The sequence below is a fragment of the Chelonoidis abingdonii genome, chromosome 10 (genome assembly GCF_003597395.2).
Source record: "Chelonoidis abingdonii isolate Lonesome George chromosome 10, CheloAbing_2.0, whole genome shotgun sequence".
Taxonomy (NCBI): Eukaryota; Metazoa; Chordata; order Testudines; family Testudinidae; genus Chelonoidis; species Chelonoidis abingdonii.
Genome location: NC_133778.1, coordinates 50280464 through 50300865, shown reverse-complemented (window position 1 = coordinate 50300865; position 20402 = coordinate 50280464).

Here is a 20402-nt window from a genome sequence, read left to right as displayed (position 1 = left end):
CAGCAAGCAGGGGGCAACATGGTAGAGAACAAAAAACTGCAGGACCACTGTCGTAGCTTTCCTACTCCGATTTGAACCTTAGCATTCATAACCTGAGAAGCTAGCATGAACCCCTCTAAGCTTAATTACCAGCTCAGATTTGATCTCGCTGCCACCATCCAAAAATCCAGGGTTTTGGCCTCCCTCTGGTCTCCCCAAACCTTCCCTGGGAGGGACCCAGCTCAGACTCTGAGTTCCCAACAAAGGGAAATACCCATTCCCTCCCCTCTCTCTCCCACCAGACTTTCCTCTTCTGGCTAACCTGAGAGTTATTGATGCAATCTCTTTACATCCACCATACCAAGAAGCATGTCTCCTCTATTCACAAAGAGACAAACCCCAAACAAGGGATAACCAGAATGATTCCTCTATCTTCTTCCCCCTCCCACAATCCCTGGTGCTGCAGAGCTTACCCTCCGTAGATCTAACACAAAGAGAATTCCCCTTCCCTTCATTCCTAGCCTACCCAGAGAGAACCTTCAAACAAGTTCTTTAAAACGAAAGCTTTATATAAAAAAGAAAAAAAAACACTGAACATATGATCTCTGCATTAAGTTGACAATCACAGCGGCTATTTACTAAAGAAAATCTGAATAACAATTATTCAAAAGAGCATACAATTCAAACATTCCAGCAACTCACACACATGTACAATACAAAACAATATAAAAGCCTATTGTTTTGCTCCTTTGTACTCAAACTGTGGAACTGAGAGTTGAGTTGAAGATAAAAAGAAGCCTCTCATAGCCGAGAGACAGACAAAAGACTCAGACCCCAAAAATTCCCTCTCCTTAGCTTTTAAAAAATCCGGTTTCCTGATTGGTCCTCTGGTCAGGTGTTTGGTTCCCTTTGTTAACCCTTTACAGGTAAAAGAAACATTAACCCTTAGCTATCTGTTTATGACAACCACACAGAGCCATAAGGAAATGTTCAAGAATGTCCCTATTACACCTTGGCACAAAAGTGGGAGTGAACTAATAAAATTTGAAGATGACACAAAGTTGGGAAGTATTGCCAATATGGAGGATCAGAGTATCATCCAAGGATATTTTGATGAGCCTGAAAAGTGGAGTAGCAGAAATGGGATGAAATTTAATAGCACAAAGTGCATGGTCATGAACATAGAGACTAAAAAACAAGATTTTTTTGTATAAACTGAGGAGTTATTGGCTGGTAGCAAGAGAGGAAGTCAATCGCAGAATGACTATGATCCACCAGTGTGATGTGGCCATGAAAAAAGCTAATGCAATTGTAGGATCCAACAGGTGAAGTATTTCCAGTAGACATAGAGAAGCAATATCATCATTGTACAAAGCACTAGTGAGACCTCATCTGGAATACTGTGTACAATTCCGGTCCCCCATGTTTAAAAAAGATTAATTCAGACTGGAACAAGTGCAGAGAAGGGCTACTAAGATGACCAGAGGAACTACCTTACGAGGAGACTAAGGAGCTTTGGTTGTTTAGCCTAACAAAATGAAGGGTGGGGGGAGATATGATTACTCTCTATAAATACATGAGAAGGACAAATACCAGAGAAGGAGAGGAGTTATTTAAGGCCTGATCTACGCTTGGGGGCGGGGAGATCGATCTAAGTTACGCAACTTCAGCTACGTAAATAACATAACTGAAGTAAATGTACTTAGATCCACTTACCGCAATGTCTTCACTGAGGTAAATCGATGGCTGACCCTCTCCCATTGACTCCGCCTGTGCCTCTCGTCCTGGGGGAGTACCAGGGTCAATGGGAGAGCAGCTGGCAGTAGATCTATCGCATCTAGACTAGACTAGACGCGATAAATTGACCCCCACTGGATCAATCGCTGCCTATCGATCCAGCAGGTAATGTAGACAAGCCCTAAGTTAAGGGCCAATGTTGGCAAAAGAACAAATAGATATAAATTGGCCATCAACAAGATTAAGCTTGAAATTAGACTGAGGTTTCTAAGCATCAGAGGAGTGATGCCTTCCAAGCGGCGTGTTGGGGGCGGGGCTTGATAAATTTATGGGGGGGGGTATGATGAGATTGCCTACAGTGGAACGTGGCCCCTCTGCTACTGCTAGTAGCAAATATCTGCAACAGCTAGAGATGGGTCACTAGATGGGAAGGGCTCTAAGTTGATACAGTGAATTCTTTCTGAGGTGTCTGCCTCATGGGTCACACCCACATGCTCAGAGTCCACTGATCACCATATTTGGGGTCAGGAAGGGATTTTTTGCCTTCCTTTGTAGCACAGGTCACTTCCTGGTTTGAACTAGAATAAATGGTGAATTTTCCCTAACTTGAAATCTTTATTTCAAGGTTTGAGGACTTAAGTAATTCAACCAGAGGTTATGGGTCTATTACAGGAGTAGTGGGAGCAAGGTTCTGTGGCCTGAAGTATGCAGGAGTCAGACTAGATTGGGGTTCTCAAACTGGGGTCGGGACTCCTCAGGGGGTCGTGAGGTTATTACATGGGGGGTTCGCGAGCTGTCAACCTCCACCCCAAACCCTTCTTTGCTTCCAGCATCTATAATGGTGTTAAATACATAAAAACGTGTTTTTAATTTATAAAGGGGGGGTAACACTCAGAGGCTTGCTATGTGAAAGGGAAAAGTTTGAGAATCACTGGACTAGATTAGGGGTCGGCAACCTCTGGCACCCAGCTCACCAGGGTAAGCGCCCTGGCGGGGTGGGCCACTGTTTACCTACCACGTCAGCAGGTTCAGTCAATTGCGGCTCCCACTGGCGCCATCCCAGGCCAACGAAGGCGGCGGGAAGTGGTGCAGGTGAGGAATGTGCTGGCCAACGCGACAGGTAAACGAACTGGCCCAGCCCGCCAGGATGCTTACCCTGGCGAGCTGCATGCCAGAGGTTGCCGACCTCCGGACTAGATGGTCATGATGATCCCTTCTGCCTTAAAAGGTCTGAGAGTCTGTGTCAATGGATTTACCCCAGTGTTACACTGTTCCAGGTATAATCACATCAAGTCAAACATCATTAAGCTTCTCAGCTCCTGATCCAATCAAAACTACACAAATAAAAGATGTATGCACTCTCTCTGCAGAGAAGCAGCAGGCCCAAACAGACCAGTTCTACTTCCAATGAACTCAGTGTGAGTTTCGTCACGGAATTTGATGAGGGCAAGCATCAGACATAGCCACGATGGGCAGCTAGTGTACAGCACTGTCATCAGCATAAGCCTATTCAGAACTCAACAAAAGTCAAACTGATAAATACTGTGGGGCTTGCCAGTTTAAAACAAATGCAGAAAAGTGTTTTTACTGGTTTGGTTCTAGGAACGAGAAGACTAGGATGTTAGAACATAATGCAAAATTGAAAATGAAATATAGGAGTAACATTAAAAAGCATAAAATTACGGGGTGGGTTCTGTGTCAGTTTTCTGAGATGGAGATGCTGACAATTACATTTGCTGAGAATCTAGCTAAGAAAATGCACATTAGATTTACCAGCAGAAAAGAAAAGATATAGATTCAGCTTTGACATATTGTGCAACCTTGATCAGAATGAGAAAAAGTGGCACATTTTTTCTGATGCATTTATTTAAAACACAATAGGAACCACATAGTGAACTACTTGCATGCCAAGTATCCTTTTTCTAAATCAAAGCTTTTTCTTCAGGCACTGGTGCTGTTTGCTTTCCCCTATGTTTGCTTTCTCATATGGTGATCTGTGATCAATCTAAAAAACTCTGAAACAGTAAATATGCAATGTTCTTTAAAAATAAACAAACACTTTTAAATATGACCAGTCTCTTAAATACACTATAGATCATTATAATGAAGACATGAATCTTTTACCAATACACACAGCATAACCAAGATTTGAATGTGACTGGGGATGGAGGAATCCCCTACAAGTATATTGCCTCTGTATATTTTTTCACTTGCTTTTTTTATACATACGGGCTAATTATCAGAAGAATGTTTCATCTGATTTTCCTGTTTTACAAAAATTATCATCTTCAAGAATTGTTTAAAATTTTCTAGTTTTGCATCAATGATTAATGAAGGTACTCTGCCTGGATTCCTCTTTCCTGTTAATTGTTTTAAACAAGTGGATGCTAATATAAGCAATAAGGTTTTATTAATGTCCCAATCAAATATACTGAAGCACATATGTGTTAAATACAAGAGTGTTAAAGAGGTGATCTTTCTTAACAGAACATTAGGTTTTAAACGTTGATCCTTGTTTGTTAATCTGGTTTCTCAAGGAATTCTGTAAAATTATTTGCATTTGTTTAGATTTTATGTAATAAAACAGCTTCTTTTGTTAAAATATTCACATACTGTATGCATTACTTACACAGCGAGACTACAGCTCTCCAACAGCAGTGCTTAGAGAGGGGACTATGTTCATCTAATTTGACAAATGTTTTGTTTAACTACAGCTTGGGATTTTTTTTATGATGCTTTAAAAATAAAATTTGTACTTATGCCAAGCCTTAGAAAAACCCCACTTTGGCCTGAATACTTTCAAGGATGCAATGAACAGACAAAAATCAGAAGAATTGAAAATGTCAGTGAAAATGTTTTCCCCTCCCTACCTCTTGACGGTGAAATATTATTGTAAGAGGAGTTTTAACTACAACAAGAAGTGAACATGAATTATATCTACATGGAACTACAGTTGCATGAACTCAGAGATACCCCACGAATATTGAGTTTAGCAGATCATATTAAAGCTTGGCAAGCCCACCAGGCTTTTAATATTATCAGATTAAGCTTCTCTCTCTCATGCTCTCTCTGAGAAAATGGGAATAGAAATAATACTTTGCACTTCTATGGTGTCTTTCATCTGAAGATCTCAAAGTGCTTCACAAATATTGAATAATTAAGCCTTAAAACACCCTGTGAGCTAGGTAAGGAATATGCAGGGAACTGCAGGACAGTAACTTTTGCATTACACACAGTCATAGTTTAGGACAGGACGCGAAGAGGCAAGCCATCTCCAATTGAAAACAGGAGCAGCTTAAATAGGTGGAATGCACCTGCTTGACTTAGAATTTTGCCATAGATTTTAATATCCCATTCTTATGGAAAGTCCTTGTTTTATGGTCTGGACTTCAGTTTTCCATGTTATCCAAAAGACAGCATCTCCATCAGGGCAGTATATTATAGCACCATCTTGGGGCAGCATGGATTCAGAGAGAAAAGTACCAGTTACTCAAACAAAAGCAGCACTTCTTGCACCATCTAAGTTTTGCTTGGAGGTCTGCCATTCAACTACCAACCCAGTCCAAGCCAATCTTCTTAGGTTGAGAGAATTAAGGGATTAGCAGCATGATTATAGGTTGAGAATAATCATTTCTCGGGTATGCTAAGGCCTTCATGGCCAATAATGCTCCAAGCGATCATTTGTCTTCAGAAATTAAGACTACCATCAACCAAGCACAAGACCCTTTCAATATGTATCTTGTATTTGCTATATTCATCATGTCTCTTCTGCTACTATCAAAGCCAAACTTTTGAAGAAGTAGAGGCTGATAATTGAGTCCTGCAAATGGATGGCAGATAGTGGCCACCATAAGGGGACTTTTGCCATAACATTCTGGTAAAGCAGTCACTGCAAATAGCTGAGCTAGGAAAAACATTTCTGTCCCAAGAATAGAGAGTAGACTATGGATACTCATGAACAACAAGCTGGACCAGACCACAGCCCTCATGAGAGGAGCCAGACTAGACTGGGAGCATAGGAAGAGTGAGTTCTTAGGAAGAACAGCAGGAGTCAACTACAGGATAACTTGGTTGGGGATCTTTGAGGTAAGAGACATAACACTGAGACCTTGTATTTGAGAACCTGGCAGAGTTAGTGAGACACTAAGTCAGGTAACATCTCCCCATGGACCTGGTAAATTGGGAATTGTTATATTTCTGTAATTGTTTCCTTAATGTTGCTTAAAGAATAAAATGGATTGCTTAGTCATTAACTGAATGATGTGGCTCCAGGAATTCTTGCTCTAATGTAAAATTGTCCTTAAGCCTAACTACATGTGTAAATGACAGATTTGAACAAAAAGGATGGATACACTTGTTTGTACACATTTTTGTAATCTTTCACAACCAGATCCTCAGCTGGTGTAAGTCAATGAAGCTGTGCTAATTGCTTCATTGCTGTGCTTAGCTAAGCTAAGAATCTGGCCCTCTGTATTTAATAGTTTGCTAAATCAATATTTGTAAACATCATGACAAACAAATCAACTGTACTGTACTGGTTTCCATAAAATTTAGGATCTGTGCTATTTAAATTTTCATGTTAAAATACGGAATGTACTTTCACCTCTGTATTAGCAGCTTGCATAATGTGTGTAAGAGACCTTCTGGATCCTTACATCTATTCAGAAATGTCCTTTTGATTTCTTATCTAACTGGAAGGAGCACAGTTGAAAACAGCCCTACTAACCTCTTCTTTCTTAGGAGTCTTCCTTTTTGTTTTAATACTAAGACTTTTGAATTCATATACTTTTGATTTCATATAATTTTGAAGAAAACTTGCACCAGATGACATGCCCACACCAGCTTAATAAAAGTCTCCTGTTTAGTGTTGGTCATCACAATACAGTAATGCTATCCTTTTTGTATATGCTTAATCTCTTACGATTGTTTAAGGATACCTGATCTACCTTAAGAGCATATTTTAAACCTTTTAGAAATTGTGAAAGTGGACATGGAGATGGTTACATACTAATGTGTCTTGGGTTTCATGCACTGTCATGGTCCCTATTCAATTAGACATTACTTTATAAGCCAGCTTGCAGTTTCTTCTCTGCACACCCTGATGGAGCAATATTTGATAAAGTGAAATGGCTACTGTATGTCTTCAGAAATGTTACATAAAATGCTTTGCATGTTATATTTTTTTACCAGATGTAATTTAATATATTGTGCGACTGTAAGGTATTAATAAAATATATGTTTCTTATAGTTTATTTCATTACATTACAATTCCACATGCATTTTGTTTACAAACTCCTGACCATCACCTTACATCTTGACTGGCCCAAATGCATGTGGGACTTTGTTTCTTCCCTAACCTTATAACTCAATCTCTTGCCCTATACCTCACAGCCATTATGCATGTTCTCAATTTAAGGAACCCAGCTGACTTCTCACCCATCCCCAGAACCTCCCAACTACCACCAAACTCTTACACAACTGCATGCCCCAGCTTTCCCCAGACTATTTTGTACATCATTCCCTTTACCATCACCCCCCAAAATCTAAACTGTAGTCCTTTCTCCCTAATCTATAGTTAAATCTCAGTTTCTTTTCCATTTTGCCACAATAAAGTTCCAGAAACACAAAGCTGTTTGTAATCCATGAAGTCCTTATTCCACTATTCTTGTTCCTTTTTTTTCCACCTCTATGAATTTCAAATACACCCAATCACCTAGAAACCCTGATAGTCCTTTTCCAACCTAAAATATCCTCCTTTCTCCTAAACGGATCTCAACATACTTAGCAAGATATTCCAGATTTTGTAGGAGAATTCAGGAACTTTACTAATTTATTAGAGTCTATTCCTATACTCTTCTAACTGGATTTTCAGAAGTTCTGAGTATTTGCAGCTAACTTCAGCAATAAAACTTTATTGATGACCATCAAGAACTGCATACTATTAGGAAAAGCAGACCAACTTCAACAAGAAGAGTCATAAATTTTGGAGGTTTGGATAAATTGCATTCGCAAACTAGTATAAACAGGAGTAATTATAAATGACATTGCTCCACTAAGTGAGAAACTGTGAAATATTTAAAACCCTGTAAACAAGCCCCAGATTGTTAGGGACATCTGAGAGGACTAAAAATAGTAGTTTTCTACTGGGCTATGAAGGGGCATGTGTAAATACTTTTGATTTCATTTTGTAACAGGTCACATCAAGAAGTTGTATTTCTGAGAGGGCCAATCAGACATTACTGTGACATTCTTTGTGCAATGGGCAAGTCCTAAATTATTTTCTGTTTGTATGGAAGTATGATTTCAGCTTTCGAGCCTGAAGAATATTATTCTATCTAGATTATAGCCCTGCTTTACTTTAGCATCAAAAGGCATTTGTGTCTGTTAAAACAAGAATGAAATTGATGGGACTGGATTTTTTTGTTGTTCTATCTTGCTGCACTGAGAGTTCACTTTGGAGACCATACATAATTTTCCTGTCTCTCTCCTTCAACAAATACCACAATGTTTATGGAAAATAAAAGGTGGACATTTTCTGAGGGGCAGAAAAAATAGCCAGAGAGGACTGATGCTCAGCAGACTAATATTCTAACTATGAGATCTGAAATATATCATTTCAGGGTTCATTTTTAAAACACTGCCTTGGATATTTTTCAGTACATTATAGGGATTAATGTTTAACAGAAGTATCAAGATTATTGTTGTATCCCAACTGCATTAAAATTGCCATGTGAGGGCTATGCACTGAAATGATATCCATGCATAATGTAAACCGATAAGAGGAGGAAACACAGAAAACACTGTATAAAATTTCTTTGCATAAAAATCAGACAGTTGGGTTGAAAGGTTCTAGCAATAGGTATATCTACGCCTGCAAACAGGGTTGGAGTTAACTGGCAAATATATAGGGGCCAAATGCAGACATGGCGTCAGAATGCACAATATTACCATCAGGTCTAAATTTGGCCTTTAGATAAGAGAGCATTATAGTGTATCCTGGTTTCATCCGATTTGAGGGACAAATGGTTTACTCTACTCTGATGTGGTTTTTTAAACTTTTCTTCTCATCATTGAATAGAACATGCATATCTCTCTTCATTATTTGAACTCTTGGCTATCCCACTGTAACATATTATCTGTGTCAGGAATGGCATCCCTTGGTTATCCTGCAGGGTCCTTCATCAAGGTGGAATTCCTTAATTCCAGAAGAATGGGATCTATCCCCAAAATGTTGAGAATGTGCTATTCTTTGAGAAGGGGTTCCATTTTGTTTCTGGGATTCTGGAAATGGTTTAGTGAGTTTGGGATTGGATTCTGAAAAAATGTCTACCTACTATTTGATTATTGTTCCATTCTGTGGGAGCGATCTAGAAATTCAGTGCCGAATATTGTTCAGTTCCCAAAGGCCATAAAAGGCACAGCTACAATTACTAGCCTTCTTCCTCTTTCTGGTTTTCAGTTCATTACCTCTAATATGAATGGAAGTGTGAGTAAAAACAAGGGCCCTTCTTTACCCTCATAGGGACACACTGAAGCAGAGGAAGGTAAATCAATAAAGAAAATTTAAGACATCTTAAAATATTTTTTTCCATATTATTCTATAGGATGCATCACATCTTGTACCATTCTTGAGTATTTAACTCTGGTTAGCAACTTAACGTTGATGGACAAAGGACCTTCGATACGGTGAGGGGAAGGGGAGAAATCCATGTTCACATATATTACATAAAATGACAGAAGTCAATTAAAATGCACCAAAACCAGCAGATCTCCCACTTCAATGTCTGATTTTGTTCCTTTTACTTACACTGAGTAGTGCCTTAGTCTGATAGTGGGCCTATGAAAATTAATAGGAATATTTGCATACTACTCAGTATGAGTGAATAAGGATGACAGAATTGGATCCACCATGTGTGGACATTATCACTTTAATAAGATAAAGCTAAAGTCATTTAAATTAGTACTTAATTATGCCACACTTACTCAGATTGAGTTGTATCTAGTTCTACAGATAATCCATCTGAAGAAAATGAGACATCTAGTGGAGTATAGTAATACTCAATCTATGTAAGAGTTGAGATCTGACTCTTAACTATTTAAATTCCAATGTTTCCCGATGACCAATATTGAGCTTTAAACTACAGTATTAAGGGCCCTATTCTGATACCCTTATTCTTACTCCACAAACAGAGTCATCGACTTTAAGGTCAGAAGGAACCATTATGATTGTCTAGTCTGACCTGCACAACACGGGGCACAGAATCTCACCCACCCACTCACTCATGTAATAAACCCCTAACGTATGGCTGAGCTACTGAAGTCCTCAAATCATGGTTTAAAGACTTCAAGGTGCAGAGAATCCTCTAGCAAGTGACCCCGGCCTACGCTAGAGAGAAAGGTGAAAAACCCCCAGGGCTTCTGCCAATCTGCCCTGGAGGAAAATTCCTTCTCGACCCCAAATATGGTGATCAGCTAAACCCTGAGCATGTGGGCAAGACTCACCAGCCAGATACCCAGGAAAGGATTCTCTGTAGTAACTCAGATCCTTCCCCATCTAACGTCCCATCACAGGCCACTGGGCATATTTACCGCTAACAAAGATCAATTAATTGTCTAAATTAGGCTACCCCTTCATACCATCCCCTCCATAAACTTATCAAGCTTAGTTCCATTTACTTCAATGGGACCACTCAGGGAGTGAGAAAGCACATTCTGCCCAAGTAAAGGTTTCAGAGTCTGGCCTTAAATTCTAGATTTTAAAAACATTCAGAAGTAATCTATTTATTTATTTACTAGGTTCTTACCAGTATCTTTCAATCAGTACACTTCTATATTAATACCCTTCTCTACTTTGTTGCTAGTAGCTTTGTACTTTATACCTTGGAAATGAAAAACAAATTCCTCAAAATTCAGATCTCATTGGTTATAAGGACTGAATGCTCTTCTAGGGTTGTGAGTGCCTTCCACTCTATTAAACTCACAAGAGAGTTGAGGACACTCAACATCACATAGGATCAGTCCCTAATACGGTACATATTACCTTAAATAATTAAAATGTAGTCACCTTAGCAAAATGCCTGGGAAGAGATCTCTAAATGTCTTTATCCCACAACTAGTTTATTTAAAACAATGAAGTAATAACTTAGAGAGCTACATCAAAAATAGTATGTTTGTTTAATCAGAGACATTCTTCTCTTGAAAAACCCTCTATTAAAGCCACTTTGCTTTGTTAACTTCCATAGCATGTATCCTCACTATAGCCTTCAACACCTGAAAAATTAGTGGAAGAATTTGACTGATTATAGAGGCTGTTTTCCTTGTTCCACTGCTTGTTCTAAAAGGGATACTCAGCAGAACTTGCATTTTTTTCTTTCATTTTGTGCTGTCTGCATGAGTAATTACCTCCCTGATTTCTGAGATGCAATTGAGTAGCTTCCACATTAGAAAAATCCAAAGATTGATAGAGCCATCTCTCCTAAAGGATTAGTTTGCTGCTGTAATTCCACTGAGTAGGTCATTCAAATAGCAAAATGCTACAAAGTTTAATTTCTCCTGTTTGTAAAAGCCAGGTATTATTATCTATTTAAAGGAACCTGAAAAGGGCTGGTTATCCTTTTGAGGGGATTGGGTAAGGGGCTGACCCACATTTATGGAACATATAGACCTAATAGCTAGCTGTATCCAATGCAAATAAGTGAAGACAAGGAGACTTGAGTATGTAAAGATTTTGAGAACTGGTTCATCCTTTTATGAATTCATGTGGAAGTTTCTCTTATGACTTAAAGGGCAAGTTTAGTTGTCTTGATAACTTCAAAGTGTCGAGGGAATTGAGGCAAACCCTTCCCTGAATTTTAAGTACCTGTCACACCTTATGATTTTGTCTAATGATAGAGAATTGTCCCAGTGTTAAAATAGATAGATAAAGAAGATTTCTGTGGGAGAGCCTTTTAATGAGTTTTCACACATTTAGATGATCAACCATGCTGAATGCAGCACTGGCATGGGCACATGTGTTTTAAAGCCAGAATTAATCAATCAATCAGTCTGTTGATCTCATGTATTAGGTAGGTATCTGACACACACACCACTGATGTTACAAAAACCATTATACATAAAATAATTTGCGGCTTATCAAAGAAAGTTGAGTTTTAGTTTTATACTTTTCAAGTTATTACATACAATTTATAAACTGGGATCTGTAATTTGTTCCAGATGTTCTGGGGAAGTTTTCCAAGCATTTAGAATTCAAATAGTTTTTCAGAAAATCCATTTTCCAAATGTCTGAATAATGACAAAAGACCTTCTAACAGAATATTAAGGTAGGGAATTCATCTAAACATCACACACACAATCATAAGGAGTGTACATTGTAGTTGTAAGTCTGATTAATTTGGGGTTGGTATAATGTTGTTGCAATGATTACTCTCAAATCTCTCTTTATATTTTTTATAAATAAAAGCCAACACCAATCCCACATGCAGTCAACTACAAACTCTTCAACTAATTTTCTTTGAGAGCTTAGAGTTTGTTAATTTTATGGTAATCTCTTAGAAAAGCAATAATACATTTTATAGCAAGACTTGGGGGGAAAAAAGGACATAAAATTTAAATAGCTTAATGAGGGGTTTTTTAAGTGAAACAAATCCTTTATTTTTGTTCTATTTCTACAGCACATGCACAACAGTTTGGGGCTAGAGAAAAAGGTGATTTTGTTACTGTTGGACCCGATCCTCAGTTGGTGTAAACTGGCATCACTCTACTGAAGTCAACAGAGCAATACCTATTTACACCAGCTGATCTGCTTCATAATTTTAAAAGGCAAGAATAAACATTATGTCTGCTCTGCACGTCAGCTTAACTGAAATGCAAAAGATCTTTGTAAGTTAGGTGGACATTTAATTAATTGAAATTCAACCTCCCTAGACAAACCACAGATGCTCTACATATTTAGCACAGTATCTCCTAACCAGCTGCACTAATCTATGCAGTAATACTACCCTGTAGCTAAACATCTGGGCAAAGCTAGAAAAGAGAATAATAAATACTTTTTAAATTCTACCAGGCAGATACTTACAAGTGACAGCACACCAGGGGAAAAAATGGAATTCCTTTTAAAAAACAGTTATAGATATGAAAACAATATAACCAATTTGTGCAATGTAAGTCAGCATTTGTATTATTCCTGTAACCCACAGCTATCAAAGCACTGACTTGATATCTAAATTTTCCATCTTTAGTAGCTTTCTGACTAATTTTACTGGGAAACTGCCAGATAAAATATTACCAAAGTTACAGAGTCTTGTAGTTCAAATAGAGATTAATTATTACAAATTATAATTGTATAATCTTACAATATGTTTAGTTCCAGTCACCTCTGTGGAGAAAATAAACCTAAATTTCATGAGATTTTTCCAGTGACATGACATTAAAACATCCACTAGGGTATGTCTGCATTGCAGCTGGGAGCCAGCCTGGGTAGACAGACTTGCGCTAGCTTGGCTCGAGCTAGTGAAGGAAAAATACCAGTGTCGACTTTGCAGGTGGGGTTTTCAAATCCACCCACCTCACTGGGGCTGAGCTTGGGTGGCTAGCCCAGCTCTCTGCCAGAGACACAATGTCCACATTCCTATTTTTAGTGCACTATCCCCAATCCAGCCCTGCCGCACACAGCGCCAATCAACCATCTCTTCAGCTGCTCCAGACACCAAGTTCCTGCCGAGCTAGCACCAACCCCAATCCAGCCTTCCCATCCCCCAGCTCTTGCCTAGCATCCTTCCAGTTCCCTCACAGTCCTCTTGTCATAAATAGATAGCTAAGGGTTAAAGTCCCTTTTACCTATAAAGGGTTAACAAAGAGAACAACCACCTGACCATAGGACCAATCAGGGAAACCGGATTTTTCAAAGCCTCAGGGAGGGAATGTTCGGCCTCTCTTTTTCGTTGGTCTGCTCCATGAGAGGGTCTTTTTTCTATCTCAAGCTTCGTAATTCTTCAGTTCTATAATCAGTTGTGAGTAAAAGGTAGAAAAAACAATAGGTGTTATTGTTTATATTTTTGTATTTACATGTGTGTAGTTTGGCTGGAATGTTTAAGATTGGATATCTTTTGAATAAGACTTTTCATTCATATTTTTCTTTTCAAGCAATAGCCCTGGGTAGTCATTGTACACTTAATTGCAGCAGATCATATTTTTATTCTTTTCTTTCTTTTTATATAAAGTTTTCTTTTTAAGACTTGTTTGAGTTTTTTCTCTCTTCTGGGTGGCTAAGGAAATAGAGGGAGGGAAATTCTCTTTGTGGTTGATCTACGGAGCGTGAAATCTCTGCAGCACCAGGAATTGGTGGAGGGGGAGAGAGATAGAATCTTTTCTGTTTCCTTGTATTTGGTTGTCTCTTTGTGGAAGAGAGAGAGACATGCTTCTTTTGGTATTGTGATGTAAAGAGGTTGCATCAGTCTCTCGCCGTTAGCCCAGAGAAGGAAATTCTTGGGTGGGAGAGAGGTGGGGGGAATAGTTTATTCCCCTTTGTTATGAGACTCAGGGTGTCTGAGTCTTGGGGTCCCACAGGGAAGTTTGGGGGACCAGAGTGTTACCAGGCACTGGAATTCCTGGTTGGTGGCAGGCTATCAGATCTAAGCTGGTAATTAAGCTTAGAGGGGTTCATGCTAGCTTCTCAGTTTATGAACGCTAAGGTTCAAATCTGAGTAGGAAAGCTACGACACCTCTACAGAACCCCCAACTCTCCCAACCATCCCTCCTCACTCCCCTCTAGTTTTGATCCACTCCCCGCAGCTCTCCCTCAACCTCCCTCCAGCTTCCTTCCTAAGAGCCAGAGGAACCTGCCAGGGGGCAAGGTGAGGCATCCCGGTGGTGCTTATCTGGGGTGGCTCCTGGGAAGAATCCGGCAGGTCCGTCTGGCTCCTCGGGTCGGCAGCTGTGATTGGGCACGAGGGAGCTGGTGCAGCACACGGAGACCCTCTGTGCCTAAGGGCTGCCCACACTGCAGGCTCCTGCTGGCAGGTGGGTGCTGGGAGCTGCCCCAGGAAGCGCCGCCTGCCACGGGACTTTGGACTTAGGGTTACCATACATCTGTATTTTCCTGGACGTTTTTAGATATTTAATAATTCCTCCCGGACAGCGATTTAAGAACTAAAAAGCAGGACACATCTGAAAAAATACAGATGTATGGTAACCCTACCCCAGCTCTGATTCAGACCCCTTGAGCTATGTTCTAGCCCGCTTACCCCATCCTCAACAGCACCAATCCCGCATCCCAGTTCTGCTCCAAGCCCCCTCCTCAGCTCCAGTCTGGCTTCCCCTCATGCAAAGCATCCAATGCTTATATCTTGCACTCCATCTTGAGGTGAGGAGCACGTCTCTCTCATCTGTACTTCACCCCCTCCACCTCCATGCACTTTTCCAGTTGGTCACGCCTAGGGTCACCCTGCCCAAAGAGGCTCCCCATTCCAGCCACACTCCTGACCCGGGGGACCAGCAAGGCACACACTCCCCTGGTGACCCCTCTCTGCCGTAGAGCAGCTTAACTTCTGCTGGGCTGGCAGAAGCATGAAGGCATACTCGTGTGCAGATAGCTCCGAGAGCTCTCCAGGGCTAGCAGCCCACTACAACAGCACCACAGACAGCCTCTTACCCACCCCAATTGCCAGGCATCTGGTTTCCATCCACTGGGGGTAATCCATATATATATATATATACAAACTAGTTATGTCTCCACGCAGTGGGCATATCTGATGCCTGGGTCCCATCCACTGTACCAGTCGGGGTACAATCCCCTTACATGCCCACACAAGGGATTGTAGGTGCATGCACACAGACACACCCCTCTGGACTCCTGGGTATCAATCAAAATCATACCTGGCTGAGCCTTCAAAACTTTGTAGACCCAGGCACAACGGCACCACCACTTGTACCACTGTAGTTGTGCCATTGTGGGGCTCTTGTTTCTGTTGTCAATGCTCTGTGTGGTTCATACTTTACATCATCATCATTATTCTTTATATGCAAGGACGGTGTTATGGCCTTATAGTGAGGGAGCATTGTATGTAACTGCAATGCCTTGAGAAAAAAATCCACTTCATTTGCATATCAGAACGTTGGGAACTGTCTCTACTTCTTTCCAAAGAGTCACAGGTTTTACATGGGAATGAGTACATATTGGGACAGTATAATGGCTTAGATGACCAGATACATCAACTAAGTTAAGTACTTTGCCTCTCACTGCTGGAGCACTGCCTCCTCTCTGTGCCTGGGGATTTGCTCTACCAGCCTGTCACCTTCTTCTCACAATTGCTCGCCCCTTATCTCACTCTGTGGCCCTTCTCTTGCTCCTCTGGAGCTTCCACACCTCATCTTCATGGCTTGGCCCTCTGGCCAAGTCACAGTCACCCTCTCTTTCTGGGGTACTATCAAAGTCTTCCCTACCGTCCCATGAAATCCTTAAATCTACCGCTTTGGCTGAACCATTCCCTCAGTAACTGTAACGAACAGTCCCAGACACTCTTCAAGTTCACTGCCCTTACTGTGCCACTCATTCATTGGCTGGTAGAGGAACCCAGCCCTGCCCTCTACACTGGATTCCTGCCCTTTCTCCAGCAGCTAAAGTCTGCAGTAGCACAAACCTTTTGCCACTGTCCGGGACTACTTCCTAGCTTGCCTATTCCAGGCTCACATTCTCCACCCTTCTAGCAGAGCCATATCTCCTGGGTCTGCTAGACAAATCCTCTTGGGTTCAAATCCCTTCCTCTCTCTTATCTCAGCAGCTCTCCTCCCTGGAACCTCTTTTCTGCCACCAGTTCCCTGGTTTTATTAAAGCCCCACCTGCTTCTGCACAAGGGAACTTCCCTTGATTAGGGCTTTTCTCTATCTAAATGTCCCCCAGTTTGCAGTCTAATAGGTTAATTGGCCCATTCGGCCTACATTAACCCCTTCCGTGAGAGTGTGGAACACACACCCCATCACTGTGCCTTAGTCTGAAAAGAAAATAGCTTGAGATCATACTGTACAACTATGTTTTGCCTCAGCTACCTGAATCAGCTGAGCCATACAAGTTAAGGCCCCAAAACTGCAAAGATTTATGCATGTGCTTAATTTAGCACGCAGAGTAGTCCCGCGGAAGTCAATGGGACTATTTATAAGGCGCAAAGTTAAGTTTGTTAAGGATGAGGGCCTGAGACAATGTCAGATACGTGGAAAGACTGATTCCTGGGAGGTGCCTATTCTATGCATACAACGACTCCTCACAGGCATTTACCTCACACTTTGGAGCATTTATTTATTTTGTTTCCTCACCAATAAGTTTGCTCATGTTTTTTATAGGGAGGAAAAACATGTACATACCAAGGTATCTATTCTACACAGCCTCTCGCTTGCAGGCAATACCCTCCTCTCTCTTGCACACATAGAGCAAGGAGTAATGTCATTCCCTAATATAAACAAGGAAGAGGTCAGCTTCCCTTTTGCATTAAATTATGCTTATTTTTAAGTGAAACCTGTGGGGTCCTTTTAAATGTGGAAATTCTCCAAGGCCTAGGCCTCCATCCCTACATAAAAGAAGATTATGGGAATTCTGCCTGTGAAAGGATTTTACCTCAAGCAGTGTGATCTAATGGACAGGGCTAATCAAACTAGGACTAAGGCCTGGTTTACACTGGGGGGTGGTGGTATCGATCTAAGTTATGCAACTTCCGCTACATGAATAACATAAAAGCAGCAGAGAATCCTGTGGCACCTAATAGACTAAGAGACGTTTTAGAGCGTGAGCTTCCGTGGGTGAACACCCATGGAAGCTCACACTCCAAAATGTCTGTTAGTCTATAAGGTGCCACAGGATTCTCTGCTGCTTTTACAGATCCAGACTAACACGGCTACCCCTCTGATACGTGAATAACATAGCTGAAGTTGATGTACTTAGACCTGCTCACTCCGGTGTCTTCACTGCAGTGAGTCGACTGCTGCTGCTCCCCCGTCAACTCCAACTATGCCTCTCACAGAGGTGGAGTACAGGAGTCAACAGGAAAGCGCTCGGGGATCGATTTATTGTGTCTAAACTAGATCTGGCAGGTAGTGTAGACATACCCTTACACTACTGGGTTCTGTTCCTAGCTCTGCCTCTGACTTGCTGTATGACCCTGGGCAAGTCTCTTCACCTCTCTATGCTTCTTTTTCCCGTTCTACCCAATGTTAGGCTTGACTATTTAATATATAAGTAGGGGAAAGTAGGAGTGTTTCTTATGTTTATACAGGGTCTAGCACAACTGGGTCTGTGTTGCAATATGGCAATGCAAATCAAGAAACAATCTTGAAATTGTCAGCCCTTCACTAGTATTTTCTGTCTCTCAACTTATTTTTTTTCCCATCTATTCTCTAATTCCCTGTCCAGATTTTCATCCTTTAATAAGTTTCAAGCCTCAAATTTCCAATAGGTTTGTTTCTTAGGATCCAAATCCAGTGCAAGATTTACATGCGCCCATGTGTTTGTGTGGGTTTTTTTCCCCCCAGACCGTTTTCTTCTGATCTCTGTAAACTGGCAAGGTTCCTGGATCCTCTTATTACACGCAAATCTTTTTATGGCATTCGAATTAGTTTCATTGTTTATCTAAGTGCAGGAAAACCTATCACTTGAATGTAGTTAAAATCAGAAAAATGTTCATGTTATTTTGATAATTGGTACATGGAGTTTTTCTGTATTTATATTAGAAGCATTTAATATGTTTAGAGAGTGTTGTTCACAGACACACATTGTGATGGAGTTCCTGCAGTGTCAGTTGTAGACACAAATACTATTGTACACATAGCATGAGAATAAATCTAAGTAAGTAAATATTAAACCTGTTTGGCATTATCTGGACTGTATAAACAATATAGTTAGGTAGACATCTCTTTTTGAATCTGCAACTTATTCTCTGCAACATGGGTTAAACAACAGTTGTTTAAGGGTTACTGTAAAGCAAAATTGAGTTACTCCATTAGCCAAGCTGTGGTGGGGGGGGGAGAGCTGGGGAAAAGGGTGAAAGAAAAGGCATAATGAAGATAAATACATTTTTTCCCTATTTTGTGAAATTCTTTGGGTACTCTCTGCTACTCTGAAGATATCCCCGAACGCAGTTTTACAAATACAGTACCAGAAATACCTGTTGCAAGAAAAAAAATGGGCAAAACTACCTTTCATAAAGGTTTCATGAAAAATTATGAATTTTTTTTGCCAGTTTATTTCATATTACTCCTCACCTGTACCCTTACTCGTGAAACTTTTTTTCACAAAATGTTTGGAAACTGAAAATTATATACAATTTTGGTCTGATTTTATTCCCGCCATACCATGTTTTATATAGCTGTATGTTTCCCTGGCTGGTATCATGAAGCAAGATTGGAAATGGAAGTTCCTATGTACTATTCTACAAGCTGTTCCCACTGTATTTGTGACTGAGCTGTGCACTGAAAGAAGCAAAAAAAACCCAGAACACCACTTGCTCTTATAAGATTTTCAGTCCAAGTTTTCAAATCCAAGAGGCTTACATAAGAATTTGTACTTCTGGATATTTACAGAGACTGAAGTATGGAACTTCCTGAGGTTTCACCAATTTATGTCCTTCATAACTTGGCCACCATATATTCCCATTTTTCAGCCGTTCACTAAGAATGTCTCCATCTTGACTGGAGTAATCATGCTGGATCTCAGCACTACATTAAAGAAGAGTGATCTTTGATCGAGAGCATCCCTGTGTTATTACAACATGGACCAGCCAGGAAAAAAAACACATTCTCCCTAGGTCCTCTCAAGTTCAGGTGGGATGAGGAATCAGTGGGCGAAGACAAAATTGGCTGTGATAGAGCTTTCAAGGGGCACTTCCAAGGGAAGACTTACCAGAGCAATGTCCTCCTATTCGGTACCGCACCTAGTAATGGGCATGGCCTTTGGCTGTACTTGGTGTCACAGGTCTTGACATCTACTTGATGAAGCCGAGTGGGGAGGGCAAAGAGACAACCTGACGGCTGGCAAACCCCCAAGGGTTCCAAAACAGCCATGGTAAGGCCCTGGAGCCCAATTGCATCCAGGCCCTGGATTCCTACTGGCTGCCTAGCACAGCCCTGCAGTGGGCACCAGTGGTGGTAAGTCCTCAGAGGGGAATGGTGAGGTACGAGACTGTGAAACATGAGCCAACCTCTGAGTCCAAACATGAATCAGCTTCCTCTCACCAAGGGGCGCTGTTCCAATCGGTGCTGAGAGTCCGGAGAAGACGGAACCAGAGAGATCAGCAACAGCTTCCCTCTAGACAACAACAAATGATGAGGCACTTGGATATCCAGAAGTGCTCACAGTACAAAATGCTGAGTGGTAACGGCCAGCAATGCTTGATCTGTAGTCATAGATATTGGACGAAAGGACTCCAGTACCGCAGGCAAAAACAGTACCAGATAGACTCAATAAGTCCCTCACCACAGTATAAGCTTCCAGAGTTGATGACACCAGGATATACTCTTGCTGGTGGAACAACACAGATGGCATCACTGAGCTCGATGGTGCCTGAGCTGGTACTGGAGTCATCGGTCACACCTAGGCAGATGACTGCCTCAAGGAGCACATCAACTTTGAGTGCACTCTACTTCCTTTGTTCACTGGACTCTGGTGCCAGGGATCTCCCTTTCTCAGAGACTGAGCCCTTCCAGGG